Source organism: Nicotiana tabacum, chromosome 22, assembly GCF_000715075.1.
Source record: "Nicotiana tabacum cultivar K326 chromosome 22, ASM71507v2, whole genome shotgun sequence".
NCBI classification, from domain to species: domain Eukaryota; kingdom Viridiplantae; phylum Streptophyta; class Magnoliopsida; order Solanales; family Solanaceae; genus Nicotiana; species Nicotiana tabacum.
In genome coordinates, this window is record NC_134101.1 from 232033585 (window position 1) to 232054349 (window position 20765).

Genomic DNA, 20765 nt, shown 5'->3' on the forward strand with positions numbered 1-20765 from the left:
CGGCGGTTGTGTCGGCGGTTTGGTCGGTAAGGGATGACTTTTGGCTTGTATGTTTGGTTTTTCATGGTGGGGTTTGTGGTGGGAGTGGTGGTGGTGGTGGTGCCACTAGGTTTGGTTGCCATTTTGGTACAAAGTGAAAAATGTGGTACAAAGAAAGAACAAAAACTTTAAGAAGAATATACCGTTATTGTTGTTGTTGTTGTTATGGTTTGAATTGAACCTGGCTAACTTCGTAACATTCAGAACCGATCGAGCTTGGCTAATTTTGTAATGTTGATACTATGAAGTGGTAGCAAAAGAGATAGCATAGATAAAGAAGAAAATATGTGAAAGAGTTATCAAGAAACTATATAAATGTTGGTGAAAAAATGAAAATGGTGAAGTGTCAATGTCTTAGTTCTTTGGTTTTTTCTTAAATTTGGTTCAAAACCCTTTTGGTGAGAGACGTGAACTCCATAACCATAAAGGAAATTGGATACATAACAACTCACCAACAATATTTTTTTGCCTCTCTCCCCTCTACTTTATTTTTAGTTTTTGTGTAACTATATATTTCACTTTTACAGCTTGTTTGGATGGTTATTATGTATCATTTTATATTGTATTGTATTATATTTTACTACTATATAATGTTTGAATAAATTATATCGTTTGTCGTTGTTTCATGATATTATGCACCAGTAATATAAAGAATAAACTTGCAATGTGACCAAAAAAAGTAGGGTACATGGTAAAATTATAATATAAAAAAGGTAGGGTAAATGCTAAAATATGATTATTTAATAATAAGAAAGAATAAGATAAGAATAAATTAAGGTAATGACATGATCACACCAAATCGGTCGTTATATAAAACGACGTTTTTCATCGTTGGATAACGACGGATTTAACGCGATACAATACGATAAAGTTTAATAATTAAAATAAATATTGTATTTAAAGTAACAATACGATACAACACAATATGTAATAACTATCCAAACAATTAAAAATTCTCACGGATAATTATGGAACTTTCATGTAGAAATTAAGGCCAATTTTCATAGAAAACTCAATCTAAACCAAGGTATTTTACATATCAAACCAAACGAGTACGAGTTATAGAACTAGTCTTAATCCATAGGCAGTTTGGTTCAAATGATTATGTGAGTTATTTCAGTATAATTTTTTGGATTAAATTTCTTTTCATATTTGGTTAGAGGTACTAATTAAAACTGATATTATACAAAAATCTCGGTATATGAGATAAATTGTCTAGGTTATAGTCTTGATTTAAACCAATATTTATCTAGCAATTTACTTAGTTGTCTTCTTTACTCTTTTGAATTTTTTTGATGAACATATTTTAGATTCATTTAAGATTCAATAAAGATTCATTTAAGTTTTAATTATCTCAAATTTATGTATTTAGATTAGGTGCGGTGCACGTTTCATGAAATCTAGGTTTAAGGTGGACACGTTTGAATAATAATAAAATAAAAAATAAAAAGGATAAGGGGTATATACCCCATCATTTTTGAATGTTTGGTAGCTGAGAAAAGGATGCACTTCCACATTAATGATCCCAAATCCTACTAAACACTTTGTCTTAATACTTCTTCTCTTGTTAAGGAAAAATGACATTATATAGCCGTTGTGTGTTATATATTTTGTATGTTATATATAAAAAATATATAAATTTTATACAATTTTACAACTATCTAATATAATTTCGGTCACTAGCTAAAAAGTGCTTATATTAAATAAAGCAATTGAACCATAAGTAGTTACAAATTATAAAAATACCTACTAAATGATAAATGAGTGTATAAAAGGTACTTAACTTATATTTATAGATTTGGTGTAAGCACCGAGCGCGACTAAATTTTTACCTAAAAGTCTCAACTCTCTATATTTCTCCAGTTCAATTATGTTTTGTGTGCTTCGTATAAGTACTACTCCTCAAAATTACAAGCCTACATAATTACTCACAAACCTCGCTTTGGCATAATCGAACAGATGCAAATTCGATGTTTAAATTTAATGGATTCAATCATTAAACAATTTCGTTTATGAGTTCCGAGTTTAACATTTGTTTAAATTTAATAACTTTATATAGAAATATATATTATGTATGGAAAATTTGAGATCTTTACGTTTTAATTATATAGTTTTTCTGAAAATATGACATTTTTCAGGATTTTTACATATGTAGTTGGCCGGGTTAAGTGATTACATATCCTTACCAGTATACATAGATTATATACAATTATACATATGTTATACATAAATTTTACATTTTTTTTAAGTTTAAACGATTGAGTGGACAACTATTTAAATTATTTCTTTCTATTTTTTCCACAGGTAATTATCCCCTTAATTATTGGGTAACTCATAGTTTTGTCCGTTGTTTAAGTTAGGGAAAGCAAAGAAATGGATGTGCCAAAAATCCAGCGTTACAGCAAGAGAGGAGTTGAATAAGACATTATAATAAGGCCAGACAAACATTCACATGAAAACAATGTGTAGCTTTTGTCATAAACCCAAAATGTTAGAGAAGACGTAATACATTTTTTATTTTTTCAAATTTTTATGTTGACATATTCTACACCTTGGATTAAATTTTATAAAAAATTCCTTGAAATGTTAGTATTAATAATCCAAATATATGTTTGTTAATTGTCCATGGTAGATCAATCAACTACTTATAAGCAGTAACAAAGATAAAATTTCATCAAAGAGATGCAAAAAAAAAATGTTCAGCTATATATATACACACACGTACACACACACAAAAAAATTAACCTATATATTGAATATAATTTTTCAGCAAAGAAAATTCAATGGAACTAATATATACTAGTTCTAAGCAGAGACATAACGTACATTAGGATGATTAAGGACATGTACGAATGTGCTAAGATTCATGTGAGGACTGCGGAAGGAGACTCAGAACATTTCCCTGTGGAGATGGGGTGCATCAAGGATCGGTCCTTAGCCCATTTTTGTTTCCCCTAGCGTTGGATGTGCTGACACGACACATACAAGGGAGGCCGCTATGGTGTATGTTATTTGCTGATGACATAGTACTGATTAACGAGACGCGAGGGGGTGTTAACACTAGGTTAAAAGTTTGGAGACAGACGCTGGAATCCAAAGGCTTCAAGTTGAGTAGGTCAAAAATTAAATACTTGGAGTGCAAGTTCAGTGATAGACACATGAAGAAGTAGTGGAAATGAAGATTGATACTCAAGTCATTCCCAAAAGAGACAGTTTCAAGTATCTTGGGTCTATAATCCAAGGCAACGGAGAGATTGACGAGGATGTTATTCACCGTATTGGAGGGAAGTGGATGAGATGGAGGCTAGCTTCGGGTTTTATGCAATAACAATGTGTCGCCTAGACTTAAGGGCAAATTTTATAGGGTAGTGGTTAGACCGACTATGTTGTGTGGAGCTAAGTATTGGCCCATCAAGAAGTCCCATATCGAGGAGATGAAAGTAGCTGAAATGAAGATGTTGAGATGGATGTACGGACATACCAGGAAAGACAAATCGAGGTTGTGATGGTTTGGGTATGTGAAGAGGAGTGACATAGATTCCCCGGTAAGGAGGTGTGAGCGGTTGACCATAGCGGCTTGAGGAAGGGCAGGAGTAGGTCAAAGAAGCATTGGGAGAGGTGGTTAGGCAGGACATGTCATTGCTTCATCTTACCGAGGACATGACTCGAGATAGGAAGGTGTGGTCGAGGATTAAGGTGGTGGGTTGATATGTAATTGTGAGTTTCTCCTAGGTTTACCAGTAGTACTAGTACTATTCTTATATTCTTTTATTCTTATTTCTTTATTACTTGTTATGTCACTCGTTTCCACTACTTATTACATCACTGATGATATTGCCTGTTGCTTTAATTTATCTTATCGTTTCTTAAGCCGAGTGTCTATCGGAAACAGCCTCTCTGTCTTTATATGGAAGGGGTAATCCTGCGTACATACTACTCTATCCAGATCCCACGTATGAGATTAAGTTGAGTTTGTTATTGTTGTTGTCGTCGTCTAAGTAGGGGCCGATCTAGGATTAAGAGGTTTCAGATACCAAGTTAATCGATTTGGTCAACTTTGTACTTTGATTCAAGTTATTCATCTTTTTTTTTTATATATAGACATACAGAGCTAGAAAATAAATAAGTGGAGCCTTATTTTTATTAAACAAAAAACAAATGTCAACAATACATTAAAAAAGAAGCTCAGCGGAAATATTTGCTACAGTCTCCGTGTATTCATCTGTGTGTGTCCGCCTCTTTAGTTTTAGCCACTTTTGTTATTGAGGATGGCACTTTAATATTACTACTAAATCTTATAAACTTCACCAAATCAATAATCCGTGTTAGGGGGGGGGGATTGGTAGTGCTTTGGTTTAACTTGATTTTGTAGTAAAAAATCTCGAGCATAATTGATTTGGTTTTGATTTAACTAAAAAAATCAAATCGAAATTAAATCAACCTGACATTATATGTATGCAATTTATTTTTAAAAAGTATTTATTGTAATATAATTTATAAGTATTTCTTAAGCGTTTTCATAGTTATTGTCTTTTAACATATTATTTCAAGCTAGGACTTAGGATTTTCGTATGGTTCGATAAGTTTTAGGGATCTTTACACGAATAGCCGACCTGATTCACTGTTATTTTTTCTAGTAAGTATACATAGCTTATACAACAATTATACATAAGTATACACATATTACGCATGAATTATATATGCATTGTATATCGGCCAGCTATTTTTAGTTTATACGGTTGGTTGAGTGGGCAACTATTCAAATTAACTCTCCTAAGTTTTATAGCTCATAGATGTCCGTAAATCAAATAAAGCAAACCAAACAAAATCAATACTAATACTAACAAAAAATTCATTCAACACTAGGAATGATAATAGTGTTGGATATATATTTTTATTTTTTAGTTCTGCATTGTTTTAGACTATAAAAATGCTAACTTAGTTTTATTTTCTTTAGTGTTTAGTCATATAATTAATACTGATTAGCCATATTTATTTAATTTTAGCATGGCTTAGTACTTTTAAATTATATTCATTTTTATTATGTCTTATTAATTAGCCATATTTGTGTTATGCGATTTTATTATATTTATTGTTGAATATTTTAGTGCAATGGCATGACGCATCTCATATTTTATATTATTTTCTTGAGAAATACCTTATTAAGACTAAAGAAATAGTTGAAGCACACAATATATACTTTGTGCTATGAAAACTTTAACGACAAAACCCCCCAAAAAATTGAAAAAATTAAAAATCCGAGAACAACTGGGATTTAAAATATTTAATTTTTAATGGTTTGGTTTGGTTTCATTTATAAATTCAAATATCTGGCATATTGGTTTGGTTTGATAATTAAAAAATCAAATCAATCCAACCCAATTTATATGCATCCGAAATGTAGGTTATTGATGCACCAACTAAGTGCACAACTTCCGAGAACAAAATACAACAAGATAGCTCATCAAGGAAGGAACTACAATGACAAATTTCGATACTTTTGGTTGCCTATAAGTCCCTCCCATGTCTATTTTCGCAACCTTGATGGCTGATAAACTAGGGACTACATTTGGTAGAACATTCTCCGACATAACTTATACTATAATTTGGCCCGCTTGAGGTAACTCTTTTGCTATATAGAGCACTACGTTGAGTAATATATTAAAATAAATTACGGGGCAAGAACAACAAATTATTTACCTTTCACACGTAGCGGAAGAATTGATGAACTCACCATCAAAAGAATTGCCTCAAGTCGAACTTCGATTCACTAGGAAATGATCTGTAATGACCCGACCGGTCGTTTTTTTAGAATCTCGTTCCCCTAAATAAGACTCCCGTATGTGCTTTTACTATTTTATGACATGTGAGGATACTTGGTTTGATACTTGGAAGGGTTCGGGTTGAAATCGGAATAATTGGATCCTTAAGTTGGCCTTAAAAGGCTAAGTTTGACTTTGGTCAATATTTTGAGTAAACGACATCAGAATTGGGATTTGACGGTTCCAATAGGTTCGTATGATGATTTTGGGCTTGGGCGTATGCTCGGATCGGGTTTTGGATGACTCCTGGAGAGTTTCGATGTCTAATATCAAAAGTTGGTTTTTAAAGTTCTTTAAAATTTGGTTTGGAACATGTTTTGATGACATCGAAGTCCAAACGGAATTCCGAGACCAGGAATAGTTCTGTAATATCATTTAAGACTTGCACGTAAAATTTGGTGTCATTCCGAGTTGATTTGATTGAAATCGTACGTGCGGAAGTCTTTTTAGAAGTTTTGAGTTCATGAGTTAATTCATGCGTTTTGGCATTGATTCGTGGTTTTTGATGTTATTTTAGTGTTCCGATGGTGCGAGCAAGTTTGTATGATGTTGTTAGATAGGTGTGGATATTTGGTGTAGAGCCCCGAGGGCTCGAGTGAGTTTCGGACGTGCGAAAGGGATGAAAAACACACCAAATTTCTAGCATTTCTTGGCATCAGTTGTAGGTCTTGCAAATGCGAGAAATAGTTCGCAAATGAGGACTTTGCATTTGCGAGATGATCTTCGTAGTTGCAAAGAAGCTCAGCCTTGAGATTTTTCTCATTTCTGACACCTGAGCCGCATTTGCGAACTAGGAAGTGATCGCATTTGCGACCCCTCCGTCATATTTGCGACCTTAGCAACTGGAGCCAAGCCTCGCATTTGTGAGAGTTTTGCCGCATTTGTGAACCTGGTGTCACAAATATGACATCAGAGTCCTATTCCCATCTCATTTGATGCAGGACTTAGACCATTTATTTCATCTTACTTCATCTCTTGGGCGTTTTTTGGAGCTTTTGGAAGGGAGTTTTCACCTAGCACTTTGAGGTAAGTAATTTCTACACAACATGAGTTAAATACATAGATTATGGGTAGATTAACATGTGAAATTGATGAAATCAAGGGTTTAGATGAAAACCTAGGTTTTGGGTAAAATTGAAATTTGACCACGAAAATGGTAATGGAATTTGATAAAAATCATATATTTATGTTCCTAAGTTTATGGGTAACAACTTTCTTCGAAAATTTCTGGAATCCAGGCACGTAGGGTCGGGGTGAATATTAGGAACCTTGCATTTTGGGTTGGGTAATTACCTTAATAGTGAGAATATGAACTTTTGAGCATAGATTGATTAATTTATATAATGTTTGACTAGTTTCGAGTCGTTTGGAACCAAATTTAGAGGTTTGAGCACTTTCTTGAATCAGGGAGTGGGCTTTGAGACGAGGTAAGTCTCATTTCTAACCTTATAAGAGGAAAATCTCTCCATAGGAGAATTAATTAATATACGTGACTATTTTGGGGGGCTATGTACATACGAAGTGACGAGAGTCCGTGCGTATCTACTATTCATGCTAAATCCAGGTAATCTAGGACCCCTACCATACTATACTTGAAATAATTGCGCCTTTACTTATCAATTAGATTGCTTAAATCACAATCCCATAAATTGTACAAGAATTTCAAAAGAATAAGTCTTCACTCATTTGAGGTTATGAATAAGACATTTGACTGTTATTGAAAAACTTGTGTTCTTTAAGTGTTTTCTATTGTGGAGCGAGCCGAACACCTTGGCAGATTAAATAGATGCATCTATGGTTCGCGTCGTTCGACCCTCGGCAGTGCACATTTAAATATTATTGTGGGTTCGGGCAGTACGACCTCGGCATTATTTGCGCATGTTAACTCTTGGGAATAATAACTGTGAAAAAGATATTTTTCATCTCTTGTTGTTGAGTTTTAGTACATTTATTGTAATTTATGCTTATTTATGATTTTGAATATTTATCATTAGCATCAGTAAGTGTCAGTCAACCCCTCGTCACTACTTCTTCGAGGTTAGACTGGATACTTATTGGATACATATTGTTTTAAGTACTCATGATACACTTCTGCACTTAACTGTGCAGGATCTGAGGCAGGTGCATCTGGATTTCTATCCGGTGCACATTCTTGATCTTGGTTTGAGATTCCACGGTGAGCTGCCCTTCCGAGCCGTTCAGCAGCATGCTAAAGTCTCTCTTTTATTTTGGTTTCTGTCTATTCCCTTTTGGACAATAGGATAGACATTCTTTTGTATAATCTACTAAGTTGCCCATATACTTGTGACACTAGATCCTGGTATGTATTAGTAGACTTTTGGGTTTTGTCCTTATGGTTATAAACATTTCTACTGGTTTCACATATTAATTTAAATCAGTCTCTTGTCAAAACGTTTAAGTTAAGGAAAATCATTACATGAGAAATTAGTTAAAAATGGAAATGTTATTAAGTTATTAGTTGTCGGCTTGTCTAGTAACGGTGCTGGATGCCATCACAACCTGATATGGAATTGGGTCGTGACAATATGGTATCAGAGCACTAAGTTCACGTAGGTCTCACAAGTTATGGGTAGGTCTAATAGAGTTTTACGGATCTGTGCGGAGACGTTCGTACTTATCTTCGAGAGGCGGAGACGTTCGTACTTATCTTCGTTAGGAAACTACTCTTTATTCATCTCCTATCGTGCAGTTGATGATATACTAACTTTCTTCCTTCTATTCTCTCACAGATGGTGAGAACGCGCACAGTAGATATTCCTGACCCGGGAGGAGTTGCTCCCCCTATTGCTAGAGGCCGAGATAGAGGCCGGAGGAAGACACCGGGCCGAGGTAGGAGGTAAGGACGTCCCAGGGTTGCCCCAATTGCACCGCCAATGGATCCAGTGGAGGATCCCATAGTTGAGGAGCAGGGCGAGGTGCTTGCAGCAAAGCTAGCCCCGATCGACTTCATGACAGCACCAGGCTTCCAGGAGGCCATGGGCCGTATGCTATAGTTCATGGATTCCATGACTTAGGATGGTTTACTTCCAGCAGATCTGGCCATATTTCAGGCGGGAGAGGGAGCACAAACCCCTACCGCTCAGGCCCCTGGGCATGTAGCCACTATATATCATAGCCCGGGCACACTTCCGTATGCAGGGCCTAGCCAGTAGCAGTAGCTCTACCTGAGCCTAGGCTAGCTGCGGATGGCGAGCCGTAAAAACTTTTAAACAGATGGACTAGGCTTCACCCTTCGGTCTTTGGGGGTGAGCGACACGAGGATCCTCATGACTTCATTGACTGGTGTAGGGACTGACTGCACAACATGCTCATATTGGAGTCTCATGGGGTGGATTTCACTACCTTTCAGTTGGAGGGAAATGCACGTAGGTGATGGCAGTCTTATCTTCTTGGTAGACCAGCAGATTCTCCTCCCATGACTTGGGACCAGTTCACCCGCCTATTCTTGGACAGGTATCTTCCACCCTCTCAAAGGGAAGAGCTACGGTTTCAGTTTGACCAGCTTTATCGGGGTCATATGTTCGTGACCGATTATGAGGCAAGATTCTCCGAGCTGTCCCGCCATGCACTATGATACTCCCTACTGAGGCAGAGCGAGTGCGGAGGTATTTTACACACGATGCACTTAGGTATTCAGGCTAGTATGGCTCGAGAGGTGGAGATGGGGACTCCCTATCAGTTAGTAGTGGAGATTGCTCGCAGGATTGAGGGTTACCGTCAGAGGGGTAGAGAGCATATGTAGCAGGACAAGAGGTCTCATTTTTTTGGAGAGTTCAGAGGTACCTCATCTGGGGGCAGAGGTTATCTTGGGAGGGGCCAGCAAATCAGGCCCCCATATTCAGCACTGCCACCTCATCGAGGTGCTCTAGTGAGGCCCAATTTCAATGCTATACCGGAGAGTTCTTACTACCCGCCAGCTATACAGGGTTCTTCCAACGGGTATTCTAGTCATCAAGATTCTTCCAATGCTTACTTCAGTGCCATGCCAGAGAGTTCATATCGCCCACCAGCTATTTAGAGTTCTTCCGGTGAGTATTCAATCCATCAAGGCCAGACGTCGGGCAGCAGGTCACCGCGTCAAGAGGTTGTTTTGAGTGCGGGGATCTTAGTAATGTACGCAGATATTGCCCCAGGCTTCAGGGCAAGGTAGTGCAGCAGGGTTAGCAGCCCATGATTACAGCTCCAACAACCGCACCAGCTGCCCGGCCGCTCAGAGACAGAGAGCAAGCGGGTAAAGGTCATCTCAGAGGTGGAGGTCAAGTAAGCGGAGGCCAGCTAGGTGGCACTACAGCCAGATTTTATGCTTTTTCGGCCAGACTAGATGCAGTGGCCTTAGATGCCGTGATCATAGGTATTATTTCTGTATGCGGTAGGGATGCTTCAATATTATTTGATCCAGGATCTACCTATTCGTATGTGTCATCCCTGTTTTCTCATTTCTAGATATTCCTCGCGAGTCTTTGGTACTCTTGTTTATGTTGTCCACTCTTGTGGGCAATTCTATTATTGTGGATAGGATTTCTTGGCCCTATGTGGTTACATTCTGTGGATATGAGACTAGAGCAGACCTTCTGTTACTTGATATGACCAATTTTGAGGTCATCCTGGGCATGGATTGGTTATCCCCATATCACACCATCCTTGATTGCCATGCCAAGATTATTACATTAGCGATGCTAGAGTTGCCTAGATTGGAGTGGAAAGGTTCGTCTATCAGTATATCTAGTCGGATTATCTCTTTTCTGAAGGCTCGGTATATGGTCAAGAAGGGTTATTTGGCTTATCTAGCCTATGTTCGGGATAATACCGTAGAGTCTGTGACGATTGATTCAGTGCCAGTAGTTCGGGAGTTCGCCGATGTGTTTTCTTCTAACCTTCTAGGCATGCCACCAGATCATGATATTGATTTCTATATCGACTTGGATCCAGTCACTCAGCCTACATCTATCCCACTGTACCATATGGCTCCAAAAGAATTGAAAGAGTTGAAGGAACAACTTGAGGAGTTGCTAGCAAAGGGGTTCGTCAGGCCGAGTATGTCATCTTAGGGTGCACTAATATACTTTTTGTGAAGAAGAAGGATGGGACTATGTAGATGTGCATTGATTACCTCCAATTGAACAAAGTCACCATAAAGAACAAGTACCCATTGCCGCGTATTGATGATTTTTTTGACCAATTGCAGGGTGCTAGGGTGTTTTCCAAGATTGACTTAAGATCGGGGTACCATCAATTGAAGATTCAGGACTCAAATGTTCTGAAGACAGCCTTCCATACTAGATATGGCCATTATGAGTTCCTAGTGATGTCTTTCGGCTTGACTAATGCCCCAACGACATTTATGGATTTGATAAAGGGTGTTCTGGCCTTATATTGGTTCCTATGTTATTGTCTTCATTGATGACATCTTGATTTACTCACGTAGCATGGAAGAGCACAGGCATCATTTTAGAGTGGTACTTCAGACCTTGAGGGAACAGAAGCTATTTGCTAAGTTCTCCAAGTGTGAGTTTTGGTTGTATTTTGTGGCATTCTTAGGGCATGTAGTATCATACAAGGGTATTAAGGTGGATCCTAAGAAGATTGAGGCAGTTCAAATTTGGCTCTGTCCCACTTCGGCAACTGAGATCAGGAGTTTTCTTGGGTTAGCAGGTTATTATCGCCGGTTTATGGAGGGTTTTTCATCCATTGCAGCACCTTTGACCAGATTGAACCAGAAGGGTGCTCCGTTTCGTTGGTCCGAGGATTGTGAGGTGAGCTTTCAGAAGCTCAAGAAAGCTTTGACCACAACACCAATTCTAGTGTTGCCTTCCGGTTCGAGGATGTATACAGTTTATTGCGACGCTTCACGCGTTAGCTTGGGTTGTGTATTGATGTAGGAGGGGCAAGTTGTTGCATATGCTTCACATCAGCTAAAGCCCCATGAGAAGAATTATCCAGTGCACGATTTGGAGTTGGCCGCGATTTTTTATGCTCTTAAGATTTGGAGACATTATTTATATGGGGTGTCTTGTGAGGTTTACATCGATTATCGCACTTTGCAGCATTTGTTCAAGCAAAGGGATCTCAATTTGAGGCATCGTAGATGGCTTGAGTTACTAAAGGATTATGACATCATCATTCTTTATCACCCGGGCAAGGTGAATGTAGTCGCGGATGCCTTGATCAGGAAGGCAAAGAGTATGGGTAGTTTGGCATTCATTTCAGCAGAGGAGAGGCCACTAGCTTTGGACATTCAGTGTTTGGCTAACAGACTTGTGAGGTTGGATATTTCAGAGCCTATCTAAGTTCTTGCATGTATTGTTGCCTAATATTCACTATTGGAGCAGATCAAGGCTCGACAGTTTAATGATCAACACTTGGTAGTTCTTAAAGAGACGGTACTACAGGGTGGTTCCAAGGAGGTTTCTATTGGCGAGGATGGTGTTCTGCGACTCCAGGGTCGTCTATGTGTTCCCAACATTGATGGCTTGAGGGAGAAGATTCTAGAAGAGGCACACAGTTCTCGGTATTCCATCCATCTAGGTGCTACAAAAAAGTATCGTGACCTAAGACAACATTATTAGTGGCGGCGGATGAAGGCAGACATAGTTGAGTACGTAGCTAGGTGCCTAAATTTCCAACAAGTTAAGTATGAGCACCAGAGGCCAAGAGGACTACTCCAGTAGATCTATACCTGAGTGGAAGTGGGAGCGCATTACTATGGACTTTATAGTTAGGTTGTCGTGGACTTTACTGAAGTTTGATGCGGTTTGGGTCATTATAGATAGGTTGACCAAGTCGGCACACTTCATTCCAGTTGCAACTACTTATACTTCAGAGAGGTTGGCCCATATTTATATTTGGGAGATAGTTCGATTGCACGGTATGCCTGTTTCCATCATATCAGATAGAGGCTCTCAATTCACTTTGCATTTTTAGAGAGCCGTACAGAGTGAGTTGGGGACCTGTATAGATCTCAGTACTGCGTTTCATCCACAGATCGACGGTCAGTCAGAGTGGACAATTCAGATCTTGGTTGACATGCTCAGAACATGTGTGATTGATTTTAGAGGACAGTGGTATCAGTTCTTGCCTTTGGCCAAGTTTTCTTACAGCAGAAGTTACCAGTCTAGCATCGAGATGGATCTGTTCGAGGCTTTATATCATTGGCGATGTCGTTCTCCCATTGGATGGTTTGAGCCCGGAAATGCTAGGTTGTATGGTACTGATTTGGTGAAGGATTCCTTAGAAAAGGTGAAGTTGATCTAGGAGCGACTTCACATAGCACATTCCCAGTATAAGAGCTACGGAGATCGGAAGGCACGTGACTTGTCATTCATGGTAGGTGAGAAGGTTCTCTAAAAGGTATCGCCGATGAAGGGGATCATAAGGTTTGGGAAGAGAAGGTAAGTTGATCCCAAGGTTTATAGGCCCATTTGAGGTTTTGAGGCGAGTTGGAGAGGTTTCTTATGATCTTGCTTTGCCTCCCAGTCTATTAAGAGTTCATCTAATTTCCACGTGTCAATGCTCGGGAAGTATCATCCCATTTTATCCCATGTGTTAGAATTTAGCACTATTTAGCTTGATGAGTTCTTGGGTTATGAGGAGGAGCCAGTTGCCATTGTTGCCAGACAGGACCGTCAGTTGAGATCTCAGAGGATTTTCGCGGTAAAGGTTCAGTGGAGGGGCCAACCAGTTGAGGAGGTGACCTAGGAGTCCGAGGAGGACATGCGTAGCAAATATCCACACTTATTCAGCACTATATGTATGTTTCTAAACCCATTCGAGGATGAAGGATTGTTTAAGAGGTGGAGAATGTAACGACTCGGCCGGTCATTTTGCTTTCTAGAACCTCATTCTGCTAAATAAGACTCCCCTTATGTGCTTTTACTATTTTATGGCTTGAATGGATGGTTGGTTTGGGACTTGGAAGGGTTTAGGTTGAAATCGGAACAATTGGTTCCTTAAGTTGGCCTTAAAAGGCTAAGTTTGACTTCGGTCAACATTTTGAGTAAACGACCTTGGAATTGAGATTTGACGGTTCCAATAGGTTTGTATGAAGATTTCGGACTTGGGCTTATGCTCGGTTCGGGTTTTGGATGATCGAGGAGCATTTCGGCGCCTAATATCAAAAGTTGGTTCTTAAAAAAAATTTAAAACTTGGTTTGGAACAGGCTTTGGTGATATCGAGGTCCAAATAGTATTTCGAGATCGAGAGTAGTCCCGTAATGTCATGTAAGACTTGCACGCAAAATTTGGTGTCATTCCAGTTGATTTGATAGGAATCAGACGAGTGGGAGTCTTTTTAGATGTTTTGAGTTCATGAGTTAATTCATGCGTTTTGGCGTATGATTCGTGGTTTTTGATGTTATTTCAGTGTTCCGATCGTGCGAGCAAGTTTGTATGATGTTTTTAGATAGGTTTGGGTGTTTGGTGTGGATCCCCGAGGTCTCGAGTTAGTTTTGGACGTACGAAAGGGATGAAAAACACACCAAATTTCTGGTATTTCTTGGCACCAGTTCCAGGTCTCGCAAATGCGAGAAATAGTTTGCAAATGCGTACTTTGCATTTGTGAGATGATCTTCGCAATTGCGCAGAAGCCACCATGGGAATTTTTTGCATCTGCGATACCTTAGCTGTATTTGCAAACTCAGCAGTGATCGCATTTGCGACTCTTCCATTGCATTTGCAACCTTAGCAGCTGGAACCAGGCCTCGCATTTGCGAACCTGGTGTCCAAAATGTGACATTGGAAGCTTGTGCCCAGCTCATTTAATGCGGGACTTAGGCCATTTATTTTATTTCACTTCATCTCTTGGTCGATTTTTGGGGCTTTTGGAAAGGAGTTTTCATCTAGCACTTTGAGGTAAGTAATTTCTATACAATATGAGTTAAATACATAGATTATGGGTAGATTAACATGTGAAAATTGGTAAAATCAAGAGGTTAGATGAAAACCTTAGTATTGGTTAAAATTGAGATTTGACCACGAAAATGGTTATGGAATTTGATAAAAATCATATATTTATGTTCCTAAGGTTATGGGTAATAACTTTCTTCGAAAAATTCTGGAATCGGGGCACATGGGGCCGAGGGTGAATTTTAGGAACCTTGAATTTTGGGCCGAGGGTGTTTGACTAGTTTCGAGTCGTTTGATACCAAATTTGGAGGTTTGATCATGTTCTTGAATCAGGGAGTGGGTTTTGAGATGAGGTAAGTCTCCTTTCTAACCTTGTAAGAGAGAAATTTTCCCATAGGCGAATTAATTAATATATGTGACTATTTGTGTGGGCTACACACGTACGAAGTGACGAGAGCCTGTGCGTAGGTACTATTCATGCTAAGTCCGGATAGTCTAGGACCCCTACCATGTTATACTTGAAATAATTGAGCCTTTAGTTATGAAATTAGATTGCTTAAATCACAATCCCATAAATTGTACAAGAATTTCAAAAGTATAAGTCTTCACTCATTTGAGGTTATGAATATGACACTTGACTGTTATTGAAAAACATGTATTCTTTAAGTGTTTTCTATTGTGGAGTGAGTCGAGCGTCTCGGCAGATTAAATAGATGCATCTATGGTTCGCATTGTTCGACCCTCGATAGTGTACATTTAAATATTATTATGTTGGTTCGTACCGTACGACCTCGGCACTATTTGCGCATGTTAACTCTTGGGAATAATAACTGTGAAAAAGATATTTATCATCTCTTGTTGTTGAGTTTTAGTACATTTATTGTAATCCATGCTTATTTATAATTTTGAATTATTATCATTAGCCTCAGTAAGTGTCAAGTCGACCCCTCGTCACTACTTCTTCGAGGTTAGACTGGATACTTACCAGGTACATATTGTTTTATGTACTCACGTTATACTTCTACACTTAACTATGCTAGATCTAAGGCAGGTAAATCTGAATATCTATCCGGTGCACATTCTTGATCTGGGTTTGAGATTCCACGGTGTGTTGCCCTTCCGAGCCGTTCAGCAACATGCAATCTCTCTTTTATTTTGGTTTCTATCTATTCCTTTTCGGATAGTAGGATAGACATTCTTTTGTAATCTAATGTAGAACAAAAATGTAAAAATATTTTGTTTGACACAAAATAAATATACCAATCCAGCGATCTAAAAATTCCAAGATTGATAAAATACAAACAACATATAATATTGATCATTTTAAGAAAAAGAATAAAAGGTAAACCAAAAAATCTTGAAGAACATATTTTTGTTTTCTAAATATCTCCTTCTTTAAGGTTTAAGCTTTATGATTTACGGTTGAAATTCATCATAAAGCTTGAGTGGATTGAGCAACACGTGTTAAAAAGTGTTTTAAAATTGAAACAATTTTGTATACATCTTTGAAGTATTACTTACTGCATGCATTATAAATTAATCCTAACGTCAATTATACCATTGATTTATTTAAATACTGATTGAGATTCTAAAATAAAATTACAGTTCAGTTAATAGGTTGCACATGTAAAAATGATTATTTGAAAAAGGTTTGGGTGGAACCCACTTCTATCATTACTATGTAGTACATGTACAATTCAAAGTTTGATGGGCCCATGTTTTTTGTACACAGTTACTGCTAAAATGAAACTGAAAAGACAAAAATAACTAGTGCGTTGCCCATATACTTGTGACACTAGATCCTGGCATGTATTAGTAGACTTATGACTTTTGGGTTTTGTCCTTATGGTTATAAACATTTCTACTGGTTTCACATATTAATCTAAATCGGTCTCTTGTCAAATCTTTTAAGTTAAGGAAAATCATTACATGGAAAATTAGTTAAAAATGGAAATGTTATCAAGCTATTCGTTGTGGGCTTGTCTAGTAACAATGTTGGACGCCATCACGGCCTGATACAGAATTGGGTCGTGACAACTCCCACAAACTAAATGTCTTCTCTTATGTGAGTATTTTATTCTCACAGAACAAGAGAAGTCCTCCCCCGTATTGCAATATTTGCTTAGTTCTATGTAGTCAATCTTGTTGTACTTGTCGGTAAATCTACTTCATTGCTATCTTATTCACATTTTACATGTTACATTCCGCATTTTCGTACGTTAAAGTTTCGTCATAAGTTAATCGACGTAAATTCGTGAATGAGATTATTTTGGGGTTATTAAGTATTACTCTATTTCAAATAAGTGATAAGTAAATTAATGAAGGTGAGAGGGTAAGCGAATCAAAGAAAGCAAGTTTCATCGAAGTTTGTCATATTGGGATAAAATACGGTCCGAACTATAATACCCGGTATTTATGGACTAGTACCATACAAGATACCACATGACCATGATAGTAAGGCGTATAAGGTATGATAAAAGTGAGTAGTATTTTAAGTAATTTGAGATACTTCTTAATTATATTGATAATTGGGTAATTAATGACTTTAGTGGTAGATTTACTAATTAATTTATTTATTTGGATAAGTTTAATCATTCTTTTTAACGTGGCAGCCCAAGACTACTCTTAGTCATTAAAATATGTGGCATGTAGGGGCCTTAAGGACAAAGATTAGTCATCCTAAGTGGGGCCACTCTCTTTGATAAAGACACCAAGTCATTAAAGGGGAATGATATGTTTAAAATGCAATGGATTACAAAAAGCTCTTATGAAGTGAGATGCTCTTAAGACCCAACATGCGGATCTTTCCATATCAGTAAGAAAGTGAGGTGATTATGTTTGCTAAGCTATTGGATGAAAGCCACAAAATTCATACGATACTATGTAATGTAATAGCAACGAAATTTGCAATTCTAAGGAAGCCTCGTACAATCTTTCTCAAGAATATCATATGGATTCTTCCCTACTTCGATCTGCCATTACGTGTTGTCACAACAGGCGTATGTTAGAGGAATTATCAAGAGAATCGACTGTCACGACCCAAGTTCTCCCTCCGTGAACTGTCATGACATCACCTAGTTTCTACGACTAGGTAAGACTAACAAATTGCAGAAAAAGAAAATGAAATGCGAAACTGGCAAGTTACGGATAAAAAATAATAAAAGAGTCTAAAAAATGCCGCTCGGCATATACAATAGATACTCTCAATACTGAATCAAACTCCCAAAACCCGGAATCTCATGAAATCACAAGTTGTAGAGAAACTATATAGTGTTCTAACTCTAGAATGTCTAATCCAAAGTAAATACATGAAGTCTAAAGCTAGAGGGGAGAATAGAGAAGGACTTTCTGGATTTGCGGACGCGGCAGATATACCTCGAAGTTTCTGATATCGCCCGCCTCACTGGAAGAATAGCTGAGCAGAAGAACCTGGATCTGCACACGAAAAACATGTGCAGGAAAGGGCATGAGTACACCACAATGGTACCTAGTAAGTGCCAAGCCTAACCTCGGTCGAGTAGTGACGAGGAAGGTATATATATATATATATATACACACACACACACACACACCCCTATATATATGTATATATAATAAGGTAAAACAATATGAAATGTGATAGTATAATTAAAGTACTAACAGTCGATAAAGAATGAAATCATAGAAAGAATATAACTCAGTACACAGAGATAGCAACAGGGGATCTCCTAGGATATCGTCCCATAGTCCAAAACGTAAATGTGTAGAGGATCTCCAGGATATCATCATGTAGTCTAAATCATAAATATGCAGGGGAATCTCCCGTATACCAATCCGTAGTCCCAAAGTAAATATATAGTACATGGGAATCTCCCGGGTGTCCTCCCGTAGTCCCAATGTAAACGTGCAAGGGGATCTCCTGGAATACCGATCTGTAGTCCCAAAGCAAACAATGCCGGGGGATCTCCCAGAATATCATCCCGTAGTCCCAGAGTAAACATACAACAGTCTCAAGAAAGAATCTATAGTTCTATTCGAGAATAAACAGAAATTCTACTCTAAACATGCTGCACAGAATGTAAGTAAGCGGTTAAAGCATGTAAGACAATTAGATCACATAAGCATGCTTTTTCTAAATTAAACAAGAGGTTTCAAGTACAAGTATTGCTCAATTACAAGAAAACATAGATATTTACTTAATGAAAATGAGGTTTTTCAACAATTAGCACGTGTACGCACTCGTCACCTCACATACACGGTACTCACATAACACAATACCAAATCCTAAAGGGAGTTCCCCACACAAGGTTAGGCAAGCCACTTACCTCGAACCAGCTCAAAATCAATCCGAAATCACGCTCTTGCCACGAGTATCCAACTATGAGTGGCCCAAATCTAATCAAATAAATTTCATAATGTAAATATAACTACAAATAACGAGTTTAGCTAAAGGAATCGAAGCTAAGGTAAGAAAATAGAAAAATCCCCAAAAATCCTCCCCGGGCCCACATCTCGGAATCGGGTAAAAATTACGGATTATGAACACGCATTCACTCACAAGATCACTCGTCCAAGAATCACTCAATTCCGACAACTAAAACCCAATCAAAACCCAAAAACTCGGTTGGGAAACGTTTTCTCCAAATCCCCATTCTTCCACTCAATTTCTTAGATTAAATGCGTAAAACAACAATAGATTGATGAAATATAAATGAAATATGGTTAGGAATCGTTACCCACTGATTTCCTCTTCAAAACCCCCTCAAAATCGCCTTCTCCCCACCTAAAAATAAAATTTGATGTTATGAACTTCAAACCCTCGAAATTTCTATATCTGCCCAGCAATTACCGCATCTGTGGTTCATGGGGCCATACCTGCGGTCCCGCACCTGCCGAAAAAGGCATCACAGGTGCAAAATTCACTTAATGGGCTGGGGCCGCATCTGCAGTCACTTGGTCGCAATTGCGATCATCAAGCCGCTTCTGCGGCGCCGCACCTGCGGGCTCCTCACCACAGGTGCAAAAATACCAGAAGCAGCAAACTTCAGAATAGCCTAAGTCCAAATTCAACTTTTGTTAAGCATCCGAAACTCACCCGAAGCCCTCGGGACCTCAACCAAACATACCAACCAATCCTAAAACATCATACGAACTTAATCCAACCTTCGGATCACATCAAACAATGCTAAAACCACGATTCACCCTCCAATCCAAGCCTAATGAACTTGAAATCTCAAGAATTCTACCACCGATGCCGAAACCAACCAAACCATGTCTGATTGACCCCATATTTTGCACATAAGTCACATTCAACACTACGGAGCTATTCCAACTTTCCGAAATGGATTCCGACCCCGATATCAAAATCTCACTATCGATCCGAAAACTTCAAAAAGTCAACTTTCGGCATTTCAAACTTAAATAAGCTACATACCTCCAAAACACAATCCGAACACACCCCTAAGACCGAAATCACTCAATGGAGCTAACGGAATTGATGAAATTCCATTTCAAGGTCGTCTTCACACTACTCCGAGTACGATCCAAATTCTAAAGCTTAAGCTCTCATTTAGGGACTAAGTGTCCCAAAACACTCCGAAACTCAAAATGAATCTTCCCAGCAACTCACAATAGCAGAAACAAATACGGGGAAAATAGTTAATAATGGATCAGAGCGTTAATTCTTCAAACGACCGGCTGGATCGTTACATCCCCCCCCCTCTTAAAATATTCGTTTGTCCTCGAACGAGCATAGAGACATACCTGAAGTGGTAAAAAGATGAGGTTAACGGCTGCACATATCCTGCTCAGTCTCCCAAGTCTCCTCCTCGATCGGCTGACCCCGCCACTGAACCTTCACTGATGCAATGTTCTTTGGCCTTAGCTTTCGAACCTGCCTATCCAATATCGCCACCGGCTCCACAACATAAGATAGATCCTTGTCCAACTAGACTGAATTGAAATTCAACACGTGTGACGGATCCCCATGATACTTTCGGAGTATCGAAACATGAAATATGAATGACCAAGCTGGGAGGTAAGGCAAGATCATAAGCAACCTCC

At 38.4% G+C, this 20765-nt stretch overlaps 1 protein-coding gene across 1 annotated transcript in view; it reads right to left on the minus strand.

Moving 5' to 3' along the window:
• The window catches only part of LOC107808867 (dehydration-responsive element-binding protein 1B-like), a 66494-nt gene that overhangs the window by 661 nt on the left and 45068 nt on the right, over positions 1–20765 (minus strand). The gene's annotated exons all lie outside the window — the stretch shown is intronic.